Source organism: Rutidosis leptorrhynchoides, chromosome 2 (genome assembly GCF_046630445.1).
Source record: "Rutidosis leptorrhynchoides isolate AG116_Rl617_1_P2 chromosome 2, CSIRO_AGI_Rlap_v1, whole genome shotgun sequence".
Taxonomy (NCBI): Eukaryota; Viridiplantae; Streptophyta; class Magnoliopsida; order Asterales; family Asteraceae; genus Rutidosis; species Rutidosis leptorrhynchoides.
In genome coordinates this window covers 500,338,393-500,353,585 of record NC_092334.1, presented here as the reverse complement: position 1 = coordinate 500,353,585, position 15,193 = coordinate 500,338,393, and the positions used below count along the sequence as shown (strand labels likewise).

Sequence of the window (15,193 nt, the reverse complement as noted above, 5' to 3'; positions counted from 1 at the left end):
TTTTGAAGATAGATATGGTAGATGCAAGAAACCCAATCAGGAAGAATAGGGTCTAAAAGGGGAAAATGGGTACTAATATGGTTGGTTACTGTTAACGTCAGACATTGTCCAGTCAAATGTTGAAACCAATTATCACAATTTATATATATATATAAATAAACTAGTTTATAATTTATAACCCGCGCTTTCGCGGGTATTTTATCATACATGATTCTAAAAATATATTTTTAATAACTTATTACGATATAATTAAAAGTAGTGCAATATATGTGAATAATAAATCGACAAATATCAAAAAACTTAAAATTAGACAACACAAAACAAATGAGTACAAATGAGTACGAATTATGACAAGTTATAAACATAAGATTTACACACCATTTGCAAGTAGGTAATGTTTTGTTTTTACAAAAACACGTAAAAAAGATCATGGGTGAGGACGTGACTGCCATCGGTGAATGTGATTCTGAAGCAGTACATGTGTATGATTTCATTGTTAGTGTATGGTTGTCCGTCTTTTTTTTTTTTTTTTTTTTTTTTTTTTTTTTTTTTTTTGTACCTGTAGTGGTCTGGTTTGTAGCCATCTTTCAGGCATCCTAGGCCTTTTTTGAATGGTTTTAGTTTCTTGTTGCAACTGTCGCAGGCTTTATAGCATCATATTCTTCGGTCATCTATGGTCTCGATTGTGCCTTCGTGTGTCATTTGTGCTTTCTGTAAGAATGAAAGGACTGTGATATGAACTACCAGTTTCGCTTTTAGCCACAAACCATTTAGAAATAGAAACAATTAGTTAAAAACCTTAAAATGAAAGATATTGACAGCATATCAATTTGTAGCAACAAAAAGAAGGAAACGCTACTATTATAACCTGCAACAACAAAGAGATATGTAAACCAACAGTAATCGGCAAACGGTGAACATAATTGAAAACATTGCGATAAAAATTGGACCAAAAAACCATACGATAAATATAGGAAAACGGTAGATGAAAGCATGCAATCGATAGTCGGAACCTAAAAAAAGGGGGCGAACCTGGTACGATTGCATACGGGGAAAAAATTGATTTTCGTACACCTCGAACCCGAGTCAATCGATAGTTATTCAAAATAATGATAATGATAACAAATTTCTAATTGGGCATGCTATTGAAATGCAAATATATCTACCAATGATGCGAGCAAATTAGCAATGCAGTATACATTACCTCAGTTTACAAACAGAATTGCGAATACATGATGCTTCATTAATAGTAAAATCAAAGATCATCAGACAATACTGTGTTAAAAATACCTTATAAACTTTGCGTTGACATTTTGTTGTTTGTAAACAGCCTGCAAAAGAGAGTTATTTAATTAAAAACTCATAATAATGAATGATCCTAGTTACAATACGTGATCCTAAGTCTATGGCTAAATAGTAATAAAAGAAAAAATTGAAAATAAGCGCAATTTTACCCGTGAGACATTTGCAATTAAAATACCGTCATCTGGAATCATTCGAGGACCATACGTGCTGAAAATACTTTCAATCAGGACCTGCAATGTATAAATTGTTAACCATGGTTCTTGTATCTAATTTAATAGATTTTTTTCCACATTAAAGAAAATATATTAAGCATAACATTACTTTCTTAAAAAAAGGCTGCCAAAGATTTATCTCGTCCAGATCGTATTAAACCACGTCACAAAAACATGTAGATTGACAAACCATTTGCATATCCATTATTATTTTCTTAACGCCTATTACAAACTCACTGTCCCGGGGAAGCAAAGGAAGAAAAGCTCTTGATTTTATTTATAGCTATAGTGTAGTCATATGAACTATCAAATACTCTTTACATGACATTGCTTAACGGGCTTCATTAAGCAAAGCAAGTAACACGTAATAAAATGACTCAAAAAATGACTCCAAGCTTCATCGTGTTGAAGCCTGTATTTTTGTCAATAATTATGAAAGTGACATGGTGTAATGTAATTTAAATACTGGTGGGAAGATAACTTATTTATAGATGTGAATGGGACGGTTTATTCTTTTTCATAACTGACAAGCATGGAGTGAATTCAGGAAAACACTATTACAATCGACAAAGACTACAACTTTACTGGTTTATAGAGAATGGAAAAAACGAAGGTGCGAGTGTGACGGCCGGGTAGTGTATCCCTTGTATATCAATTGCTTTGAGATGGGGTGTATTGAGGATTAATCATCGATGGTGGGAAAGAAACGGAGTCGGTGTGAATTTAAGGGAACAAATCAAAGAAATCCTATAATGTGATATGATACTCCGTAATATTTGAGAAAAGGGTAATGGGCCTGTTGGGGTATGTATGGTCGATTTAATTTTAATTTATGGGCATAAGGGTAATTAAGGCTGTTAACTGCTGCATAAAAAGTAAAATGATGTCAATTGCATTTTCAATGGCTGGGATTGAATATATAGAAAGTCATCTAAAGGTTCATTCTTTGACAAGTGTCCTTTTACCCAAAAAAAAAATTGTTATCATAATAGTTTTCTAATTAAGGATAAGAGAGATAGAATTTTTTGAAAAGCAATATGTTATATAACTCGAAAAACCGCAAAGTACATCAAGAAATACATCGCAAAGTGAATGGATGCCGAGCTAGAATCCTACACCAACTTAATTTACAAGGAAAAATAAACGCACGAAAAATTAATAGTTAAACAAGAAACGATCTAGGATTGTGAAGCCAATCATGCCACTCGATTTTTCTTTGCTTGCAACGCTTCGCGACCCAATCGTAGCTCAAGACTTAATCTCACTAAGTGCATTCGGGGTAGTCCATGAAGCCTTCTTAAAAACTTTTTGGTTTCTATTCCTCCAAATAAGTAGCCACTAATCCATTCGACCGCTTGTCATATTTGCCTACCCAATTCGGAGCAATTCGAAGGACCACAACCACATAGGAGATCGTCAAAAGATAGATTAGCCGAATCAAATCCCCATCAATCATGAACTTTATCCCATATACCACGAACATGTGAACACGACAAAAGAGAATGCTTCACCGATTCTATTTCCAACGCAAAGAGGGCAAAGAACGGAGTGGAGATCAATACCCCGTTTGTCAAGTTCGGACAAAACGGGTAATCTCTCCCGCTTCGCTCTCCATACAAATACCTCAACTTTTTTTGGAACAAAATTATTTTTCATAGTCACCAAATTTGAGTTACTTGAAGGAAAAACTTTTTCCATAATAAGCTTTGTTAATTTTTTTTTGTAGAGAAAGAACCATTACCACTTAGCTTCCATGAAAAAAAGTCTTCTTTATCCGGGAACATTACAAAAGATGAAAGAAGAGATTCAAGATTATCCAACTCGCCTCTCGTGCGTCCCGAAATTACCCTAGACCATTCCCACGAACATGAAACCGAACCATCAATGTGTTGAATACGATTCGAGACCGAGACATGGGGATTTGATTCAAGCCACACCAATCTCTTAAAGACCTCCTTAAGCGGTTTATCCAATAACCAAGCATCTTCCCAAAATTTTGTGTTGCTACCATTTCCAATCACCTTAGCAAAAGAATTTGAAAATTTGACACCCGCGTTGTTTATCTCGAGCCCTGTTTTGACAATATTACTCCAAGTAGAATTAGTAAAGGAAAAATTCCCACCCGTGTTAAGTAGTCCCGAAACCCCATAAATACTTTTGATAACCTTAACCCACAAGGAGCCGGCTTCGGTATGAAACCTCCACCACCACTTGCCAATTAAGGCTAAGTTTTTGCAATTAAGAGACCCCAAGTTAATAGAAGGCGCTAATTTAACGCTGATCATGTTAACGGTCAAAAATAATGCAAAAAAAAAAAACGCAGTGTCCCCTTGTTTTTAATTCACGTAATAAATAAATTATAAAAAATAATACTCCGTAATAAATAGATACAATAATAAATAAATAATAATAAAATATTATATTGTAGAAATTATTATCATCATCAATCAAATTCATCATCATTATGAATAGTAACAGATACAAGTGTTTACAATTCATCGTTTACTTTACAACAAATCATGTTTACATTAATTCGTAACTTTATGTTGTGTAATCAATCTATGTATGAACTATAATTTATCAAAGTTTTACTAATGTGTGTTGTTTGCAAAAACATATTTTACCAATTCAACCACAACAGTACTTTATAATATCGTTATTTCATATATAAATTTAAAAACTAATAATATATGCGGATGAGTCCCTGTGCAACGCACGGGCTCATAAATCTAGTTTTCTATAAAAACGTATTATTTATTATATTTATGTCACCGTAAATATCAATAGTATTTTGACAAATAGAAATTACATATTTGGAGATATAGATATATTTCTAACATTTGCTATAAAGCATATTATTTATGTGATAAAAAATATCAATAGTATTTTGACAAATAGAAAAAATATATATATACAGGTTTTGAACCCGTGCGTTGCACGGCTGCGCAAAAACCTTCTCAAATCAGTTATTTTTAATGAACTGTATAAGTGAAATACTATATATTACAAAGAGAACATAGTTTAATATGCTCATTAACAATATATATAACAGCCTGCGAATGAATAGTACCCGCTACAGTACTTTTTTTTTTTTAGAAACTTTGTTTTTTTGAATCAAGTTTTCCGGCCCAACGAAGTGGGCCAACTGGCCACTTCCTAGTTTATATAATATTTGTTTTGAGAAATGTATGTATGCATGTGAACTGCCATCAATAACTCAAAATATATCCAATTACATACGATAAACGGAAAAAGATATAATGTATACAATTTTAATTTTAATACTCTAATAAAACTCAAACAACTTGTTGATTGTATAAATTACCCGAATCGACTCACTCATAATATTTTGATCACAATGTTATATAATTCACACGCAAAATGTCAAATAGTTTTTAAAATAAATCAATTGAAGAATGATAGAAAATAACCTGGAAATCTTTTAGGACTTGAATTGTTGTTACACCTTTACAGTTGTTTAAAAACGAAGATAAGATCATTGTGTTGAAATTGTTAAGAAAATAAATGAATGGAGATAAGATCTTCGTGTTTGATTACCGAAACTAATTCTTCCGTTTTAATTCTAGAACAGTTAATTTGGAATATAATTTTTGTTACGTCAGTTTCATATAAAATGGATTGAGATTGAGTTGATATATTGTTTGACTTTATCCACTTGTTTAATAAGTTGTATTGCATATTAACTACGAATAATTTATGTAAGTAACTAGAGGAGTGGATAGTTACTTAATACGATTTCCAAAACTTTTTCGATGATCAACGAGATTTGAACAATCTTTGATCACTTTAATTAACTCAAATCAATGTGTGTCGTGTTTATGTTTGTAGTAATGCGAAATGTAAAGTAAAGAACATAAACACAAGGATTTATAGTGGTTCGGGTGGATGTTAATTAATACACCTTAATCCATTCCCCGATTCACTACTCGGGAGTTTTGCTTCACTAAGCACATTTCTTCAAATCCGGTGGAGATCCGATTTACAAGCCTTGTACTTGACTAATATTTCTGAAGAAAAGAAACCTTAGTTCCAAACTAATCATAAGTTGAAGAAATAATGTAAAGAAAATAAGTGTGGTTGGTGAAGTGCATTTAATGCAAGGTATGCAGTTTGGCGTCTGTTATCATTTTCATAGAATAAATAGTCACTTCAACCGCAATCCGTCACGTCATCTTTATATCCATGCAACGCGCGACACATGTTTTGTTTTGGGCCCTTCATTTTTAACCACTTCTTTTTGTCTTCCAAAGAAATCCATTTCACTTTTATTTCTCCTATAAATACCCCATTACTTCTCTCATGAAGTTTTTTACCTCCTCCATTCGTACGCCTACTAAGTTTTCTTCAGCGCATTGTTTTTCGCCTCATTAATGTTCTTCATTGCTAGACTTCCAGGTTAGCGCGTACTTTATTCCTCTCCTTTACCATTTATAACTTTTTGGTTTTATGCCAATGGCATCCACATCTGTTGCCGAACCTGATGACGGTGCAGTGATTCCTTCGATTATCACAAGAAAACGTTTAAGGCGGATTGTAGCGTGGTTTCCACCTCTGTCTGCGCTTAATCCTGTTGCACCTCATCGAAACCAGCGGGCCAACGATCCTCCTAAGGGTAAGGTATCTATATATGCGCAAGTCATGCGTCACAGAAACTTGTGTTATCCCTAAACACCTTTCTTCATGCATGTTCTGCATCATTTTTGTATCGGGATTGGCCAGCTTTATCCCTACATTGCCGGTCCAATTACATATTTTGAAATGTACTGTAACGCTTTCAACTCCGAACCTACCTGAAATCTTTTTATAAATTTATATTCATGTAAAAGGCATCAAAAAAGCTGGTATGCCTTTAATGAGAGGGAGGGATTTATGGCACCCGTCAAAGCTGGGATGCGCCAAAAGTGGAAGAACTCCTTTTTTTTTTTATTGATAACTCTTCTATTCCAAATAGTTGTGATCAAGCGCGTTTGTGGCATTCTCACGAAACACTGAAAAAATAAAACACCAAACCAGAAATGACGTTCGCTGAGCACGACATGTTCAATCGTTGTTCTTGGCGTCGACTTCTCATGCGCATGTACACTCCTGAAATTTTAAGAACTGTCAACACGTGCTCCTATCCAGCAGCAATGCCGATCTTGAAGGGGCAACTATGCACAGGAGACGCAGAGTGCGTGTGAGGTACATGAACGGATCAACGAGTTAAGGGATCAACTCGAGATTGCGCAAAAAGAGCAGTCTGATGCTGAGGTTGCCGCAATTACGGTGGTTTCAGAAAGACTGCCTTGGTATCAGAGCTAAATGCTGCTAGGGAAAAGATTGGTGAACTTATCGCTGAGGCTAGCTTGCTTCGGCCAGTAATGAAACGATCGAAAAACGGCCCAAGATCATGCCACTCAGTTGACAAGGGTGGAGGAAGCACGTGCTACTGCTGAACATCAATTTATGACTTTAAAGAGCGGTATTCCCGCTTTAGTAGAGCATGCGTGTGATTCTTAGTATGTCAGTGACTTATTTGCCAAAGCTCTTCTGGCCGTGAAAGTTGAGGAGTGGTTCCTCTTCTAGGAGCTAATCAAGTCCCATTTTAAAGTTACTCCCGACCTTGCCTCCATTCATATAAAAAGCGTGTTGCCTGACGTCTAACGACCCGTCCTAATCCATCTGGAAGAATACATTACATTTGGTTACATCGCGAGGTACTTGACCTCTATATGATACATTTTACAAACATTGCATTCGTTTTTAAAAGACAAACTTTATTTGCATCGAAAGTTGACGGCATGCATACCATTTCATAATATATCCAATCTATAAATGACTTGATAATAATCTTGATGAACTCAACGACTCGAATGCAACGTCTTTTGAAATATGTCATGAATGACTCCAAGTAATATCTCTAAAATGAGCAAATGCACAGCGGAAGATTTCTTTCATACCTGAGAATAAACATGCTTTCAAGTGTCAATCAAAAGGTTAGTGAGTTCATTAGTTTATCATAAAAATTCATTTCCATCATTTTAATACACCACAAGATTTTCATATTTCATAAACATCATTCTCATATCAGGCATTTCGCAAACTGCATAGAGATAAAAATCATTCATATGGTGAACACCTGGTAACCGACATTAACAAGAAGCATATAGAATATCCCCATCATTCCGGGACACCCATCGGACATGATAATTTCGAAGTACTAAAGCATTCCAAAATCCAGAATGGGGCTTGTTGGGACCGATAGATCTATCTTTAGGATTCGCGTCAATTAGGGGTGCACTAATTCTCAAAATTAGTGATGTTCCCTAATTCTTAGGCTACCAAGCTAAAAGGGGCATATTCGGCTTCGATCCATTCAACCATATAATGTAGTTTCAATTACTTGTGTCTATTTCGTAAAACAGTTATAAAAACAGCGCATGTATTCTCAGTCCCAAAAATATATATTGCAAAAGCATTTAAAAGGGGAGCAAATGAAACTCACATATTGTATTTTGTAGTAAAAATACATATGTCGAAACGGAACAATGCAAGGTTGGCCTCGGATTCATGAACCTATATCAAGTATATATATTAACACATATAATTGTAATCAAGTAATTTCATTCATTAATCTTATAATATTTATATTTTAAGTGTTGTAGTTTTATGAAATTTATAATAAACCCTAATATATATATATATATATATATATATATATATATATATATATATATATATATATATATATATATATATATATATATATATTCTATGTATATTTTATATCTTAAATTATATGTTATCAATATTTATTTTGTATACATATTTATAGTAATTAATATTTATACATTTGATTATATATATATATATTTATATATAATTAGTATTTTATCAAAAATCAAAAATTTGTTATATTTGTTATATATATATATATATATATATATATATATATATATATATATATATATATATATATATATATATATGTTTAATATATAATTATATGTAGTATTAACATAAGTAGGAGGGACATGGCCACATCTGAGATGGGGGCCATATATCCCACGTCCGGGATGGAGGACAAGACCCACGTTCGGGATGACGGACATGCCCCACATTCGAGGTGGTCCGAGATGGAGGACATGGCCTACTTCCAAGCCCACGTACCGGATTGAGGACATGGACATGTCGATATTCATACAAGAGGACATAGCCATGGCAATGTAAGACGACATAGCTCATGTCAGACATGGGCCATGCCCAAGTTAAATGGGACATAGCATACGTCCAATATTGTAGAAAATCGTTCGGACTTATCACGTTACCCGCAGATCAATTGATGATGTCTCCATCGCTGATGGTTCGACAAGCAGGCCACGTGGACTGTACGAGGAATTCTATTTGTATGAGAAATTCCCTTATGATAGATCTTCGCCCAGTCTCACCCTCCTTCTCCGCCACCTTCCGACCCTCGGGAGTATATATATAATAACAACTTCCGAACACTCATGCCCGAGTTCGATGACACCTTGACATACTGATGTGTTTCCAAGACTTTTAAGAAAACTGGATTCAAACACTACAAATAAGCACACAACTAGGACCCGATCATAGCACTTTGCATTGCATGTAAGCATTCATTTCAAGTTCATCCCAAGAGAGAAGGTTAATTGAATATCGAAAACTAATAATCGTCCTAGGTTTGATTGGGGTGTTTTGATTGATTTTGACTAACAACTAAAACTTGCACAAGCAAATAACTAAATATAAATCAAGTAACTAAAAAATGTCCACCTATCTAATCCACCCTTATGTTTGAATTGCCCCGTTCTATCCTAGTTATCACATTCGTTGTTGAACTATTAGATGTTTAATATCACTATTAAACCTTAATCAAGTTACACTTTGCAAATTCACATAAGCATCGAATTACAAGATCAAGTTGAACCATGAGAAGTCATTGAGATTATTTTTGGATTAAAATTACTTGGTAATCAAAATCACTTAAGAAAAACTAAGCACCACTAGTTTTGACTAACACTTTGAAAACCAATTCAATTAGAGGACACAATCACTTATAATCCTTTCCTTGATTGTCTAGATCATGCAAACATGTTGATGTATAAATTGAATATCATTTGAAATCACTTAGAAATGATCAACAACTCATATAATCAAAGTTAAGTTCAAAACAATAACTAACAATGGATCAAATTAGTTAAGTTCAACAATAACAATGGATCAAACAATAACTAACAATGGATCAACAAGTCATATAATCAAAGTTAAGTTCAACAACAATTATTCAATTATTTCATTCAAACAACAATTACACATTAGATTTGGGGCAAATCCTTACATTTGAGTTTCATAAATAAGTAAACACGATCAAATTAGCCAAGAATGGATAAACTAATACTAATCAAAGATAAAATATCACAATTAAGTTTCATAATTCAAATTACAAGTATTTAATTGAAAACAACTAAGAAGAAGGTGAAGATTACAACCCAAAATGGAAGTATGATGAAAATCTAACACTAAACTTGCTTGAACTCGAGCTTAATCCTCCAAATTTGCCTTAATCTTTCACTATATGATGAGATTAGGGTTTTTTAGGGTGTATTTCGAGGTTAACACTGCAGTTTTAACCTCGAAATACACGTTAACCTCGAAATACACCCTAAAACCCTAACTTCATCATCTAGTGGAAGATTAAGGCAAATTTGGAGGATTAAGCTCAATTTCAAGCAAGTTTAGTGTTAATACTACATCATATTTTCATTTTGGATTGTAATCTCCACCTTCGTCTTAGTTATTTTCACTTGAATATTTGTAATATGAAGCATGAAGCTTAATTGTGATATTTTATCTTTGATTAGTGCTAGTTTAGCCATGCTTTGCTAATTTGATTGTGTTTACTTGTCTATGAAACTCTAATGTAAGGATTTGCCCCAAATCTAATGAGTTATTGTTGTTTGAATGAAATAATTGAGTAATTGTTGTTGAGTTAGCTAATGATCCATTGTTAGTTATTGTTTTGAACTTAACTTTGATTATATGAGTTATTGATCATTTCTAAGTGATTTCAAATGAGATTCAATTTATATTTCAACATGTTCGCATGATCTAGACAATCAAAGAAAGGATTTTAAGTGATTGTGTCCTCTAACTGAATTGGTTTTCAAAGTGTTCTTAGTCAAAACTAGTAGTGCTTAGTTTTCTTAAGTGATTTTGATTACTAAGGGATTTTAAGTGATTTTAATCCAAGCATAATCTCAATGACTTCTCATGATTCAACTTGATCTTGTAATTCGATGCTTATGTGAATTTGCAAAGTGTAACTTGATTAAGGTTTAGTAGTGATATTAAACATCTAATAGTTCAACAACGAATGTGATAACAATTGGGACATAACGGGGCAATCCAAGCATAAGGGTGGATTAGATAAGTGAACACTTCTTAGTTACTTGATTTATATTTTGATATTTAGTTATTTGCTTGTTTGTGCGAGTTTTAGTTGTTAGTCAAAATCAATCAAAACCCCCCAATCAAACCTGGGACGATTATTAGTTTTCGATATTCACTTAACCTACTCTCTTACGACGAACTTGAAATGAATGATTACATGTAAAGTGTTATGATGATCGGAACCTAGTTGCTCGTTGGTTGTGTGCTTATTTGTAGTGTTTGAATCCAGTTTTATTAAGTCTCTTTGAAACACATTAGAGGACGTGGCCATGTTCGATATGGATGGCCTACCAAAGATTTCCACATTACATGGTGTATGGTAGAGAGTTCAACAATTTTCCAAGTAGCTAAAAAAAGGCAATTTTGAATAAACTATAGCACGGGTGGCCTAATAAATTGAAAAAACCTATAAAGTCATTCAACCATTGTGTTGACACTTTTAAGCATGTTTAGGGTAACTAGATGATGTTATCTTGCTTGGCTATGTGAAGTCTGCAGCATTCTGCATTTTGAAGGTCGTTATCGTTAAAAACAAACTTGTGGTTATGTAACTGTCACAAACCCGGGGGACAATGGAGATCATGTCACATGTCCCGAGGAGATGCCACATGTCCGAGATGGACATGTCACATGACCAAGATGAAGGAGATCATGACCAAGTTAGAGACCAAGTTAGAGGACATAACCCTTGTCCGAGGGATGATGGACAAGATCTGAGATGGAGGACATAGCTCACGTCCAAGATGGAGGACCTGACCCACGTCTCAGATAAGGACATGGGCATGTCAATGTTGTTCATATTAGAGGAAATGGGACATGTCCCACGTCCGAGATGGACGACATGTCCCACGTACGAGATGAAGGAAATGAGATTTAACCCATGACCGAGATGGAGGAAATGTCACATGTCCGAATGTCTTAAGATGGAGGTGACGACATGCCCCATTGTCCTTGATGGAGGACATAGCCCATGACCAAGATGGAGGAGATGGCGAACATGCTCATGTCCAATATCCGAAATAGAAGACATTGTCTAAGATGGATATGGAGAACCTAACTCATGCCCGAGATATGGAGGATGTGACCCATGCCCGAGATATGGAGGCCTACCAAACAGTTCCATAAATCTGCACATGGTGTATGCTAGAGACTTCAACAATTTCCAAGTAGCTAAAAAAGGCAATTTTGAATAAGGGTGATGATATTTCCACATGAATTTTTGATAAATCCACTAAATTAATGCATCTCTTGACTGTATTGTACAAACTGTAATGCACAAACCTGAGTAGATTTATCAAAAATAGAAGTGAAAAAAATATCATCGCCCTTTGAATAAACTATAGCAACTATAGCACAGGTAGCCTAGTAAGTTGAATAAACTATGTATCAAAATTATCCTTAAAACATGGACCATCAAAAAGGACAACATGTGAAATCCAGTGAGTTAATTTTGAACCGAAAAAATGAAACATTCAACCTCTTATATATCAACCTTTGAAATATATACGAGGCCTTAACAAAGAAACGATAGACTAAAAGTGAACTAATAGAGAACTCATTTTCTCACCATACTCACGAATGAAATACAAAGATGCATGCGCTAAAGTAGTTGTTCAATATGCCCGCCAAGTCGACAATCAATTTGATGACTGAATGCAAGTGAACTAATGTCTGTTTTCTGACCACCACAGCTAAAGCAGATCGATGATGGAATGCAACAAAAGGCGCCACATCTATACTAGGTTCAATCGAGTGATATTCGCTACCTTTGTTCTGTTTAAGTAGGTTTCTATGTTTTATGTGCACCTTATTCTTTATGCACGCACCTTATTGTTGAGTGTTTGTGATTAATTGTCAGACTGAACTGATGATTATTGAAATTGCATGGACTTTGTTTTAGGAAATTTTTTGTATTTGTGTTTTACTGTTTTTAATGACATGAGCTTGGTACAATGGATTAGGAGGGACAAATATGGTGGTAATGGTGGGGTGCTACGGCTACGGTGGTGAAAAGATGATGGCAGTTAGAGTTATTTAAAATAAACGAATAATGAAGCTAAATGATGGTGACTTTTATTTCATTATGTTGCAATATAGAATTGCGTGATACGGTATTCCAGTGTATGACTAGCAATATTGTTAGTTTATTCTTGCTAGTAATATTGTTAATTCTTTAATAATAGTAATAACTAGCAAACTAACTATTTAATTTCCTTTAATAAGATCCATAAAAAACATATACCAAATTAATCGAACCAGAAAGAAAGAGAATGAGAATGAGTACCTGAAATGAAATACGTGAATTCAAGCTCCGGCTGTTGCAGCTACTCAAGGAACTGGTCTTCTGTTGGAGGAAATAATCTTTAACGTGTCTGCTCTGATTCGTAAAAGCAAAACAGGCATTACCTTTTTATATTTCTATGAAAACCTTCATGGCCTTATTTTACGCAGCGTGATAAAGTTCACATGTGCCGTTTGTAGCTCAATGTACTGATCACCGTAGGTAGTTTCCATAACTGACCATAACCTTTTCTTTTCGGGTTTATTTCAATGTTAGCTCAATGTACAGATCACCGTGAGCATTTATGAATAGCGTCGAAATACGGCCTCACATTCTGTGCAAGTTCTGTAAATGGATCTTTTAATGATATCAAGGCGGGTGCCAACACATTTATGTTGAAGAGACGAAGCGTACTAACATAATGGAACTAATTATAAATGCAGACAAGTGAAGAATATGTTAGCTAGTGATCAAAACAATTAATTATATGTACAAGATTTTACTACCTTAGCAGGATTCATGTATTCATAGTCGGAAATAAACTCCTTGTCATCCCAATCTTCGAGCTGTCAATATCAACCTGATTTTCAAAGAAAAAATTTCAGACATATTTAGAAATGAGAAAATATAATAAGGGAGAATGTAACATACCAATAAACAACTAGTTGCAAAGCAAAGCACAAATGAAGCCCAGAAAAACAGCCACTTTGTGTACATTCAAGGAAATGCAAAAATTTGTTGCAATTTACAATAATATGACCATAAAATTTTTGTTATACAAAGACATGATAAAATACTTGAATTTAACGGTTAGGGTGCACAGATACCATTTCTGAATTTGATACAAAATTTTTTTTTGTATCATTATTGTTTTAATGATACAAAAAAAAAATTCAGAAAACAAAGTTACATGTTTAGAAAACATCAACACTTGGACAACCTTCTCCAGCAGCCCCATTTCTGAATTTGACAAAATAAAAATATATATCATATGAATGGTAACATTAATATGTGACTGATGCAAAAAAAAACTTATAGTAGTAGATATAGGAAATACAAATATCTGGATTAGGTATACCGAGTCTCTTTACTTAAAGAGTGAAGCATTTCAGTCTAGGCACAAATTCAACATGAACACGATTTTATTCTAACCTTGTAAACCAAGCCTTTAGTTTTGTATTCAGAGTTCTCATTCTTTTCATCCTTGATTAGCTTCAACGACACTCGCCTATCAACTTGTGCGAAATACAAAATGTCAACACCCAAACATAAAAGTAAAAACAATCATGTGATTCAAATTATAAAGCTCATTCAGTATTCAATATAATACAATGTTAAAGCTACAAGTTGCTGATCAGATGATAATCCTATTCCAATTATTTAGTATGTGATAAGACAGAGAGATAAAACTAAAGTAAATCGATTCTATCAGCAACTTACCAGCAACATCTTTGAGTTGACTTTGCTATACAAGCGATGATTCTCACACACGTGTGTGCCCCATCTTCAACGGAAAAGTCAGAAAGCAAAGAGAAAAAGGCAACTTTAGCCGGACATCATGGAGAATTAGAAAGAAATAAGTTATCCGAATCAGATGATCATATTCATTAGTGTCTTTGTGATAAATTGATTCTATCAACATCTTACCAGCAACACTTTTGCGTTGACTTTGCTGTACAAGCGATGATCCGCACATGTTGTGCCCCATCTACAAGCGATGATTCTCACATGTTGACTTTGCGTTGACTTTGCAATCAAGACTATTGCTACATTTCATAAGTTATTCATAATGTTTATGCATTCTATTCTACAACTGATTAGACAAAGTTTAGAAATAAGCAAAATGAAGTCAGAGAAACAGGAATTTAGCATGCTACAAAATAAAGTTCTCAAAGATAGCATTTTTTGGTAAATACAAAAC

General features: G+C 34.1%; 1 long non-coding RNA gene across 2 annotated transcripts; it reads right to left on the bottom strand.

Annotated features, from left to right (window-relative positions):
• Positions 1–573: 573 nt before the first annotated feature.
• On the bottom strand, positions 574–2,109 carry LOC139892736 (uncharacterized). 2 transcript variants are annotated; one of them, XR_011774217.1, is made up of 4 exons: positions 1,455–2,109; positions 1,291–1,331; positions 799–868; positions 574–711 (listed from the first exon to the last, which is right to left on the bottom strand). It is a non-coding gene; the product is annotated as an uncharacterized lncRNA (long non-coding RNA). The 2 variants fall into 2 exon arrangements; XR_011774216.1 differs by having other exon boundaries at positions 799–1,331.
• Positions 2,110–15,193: the final 13,084 nt, after the last annotated feature.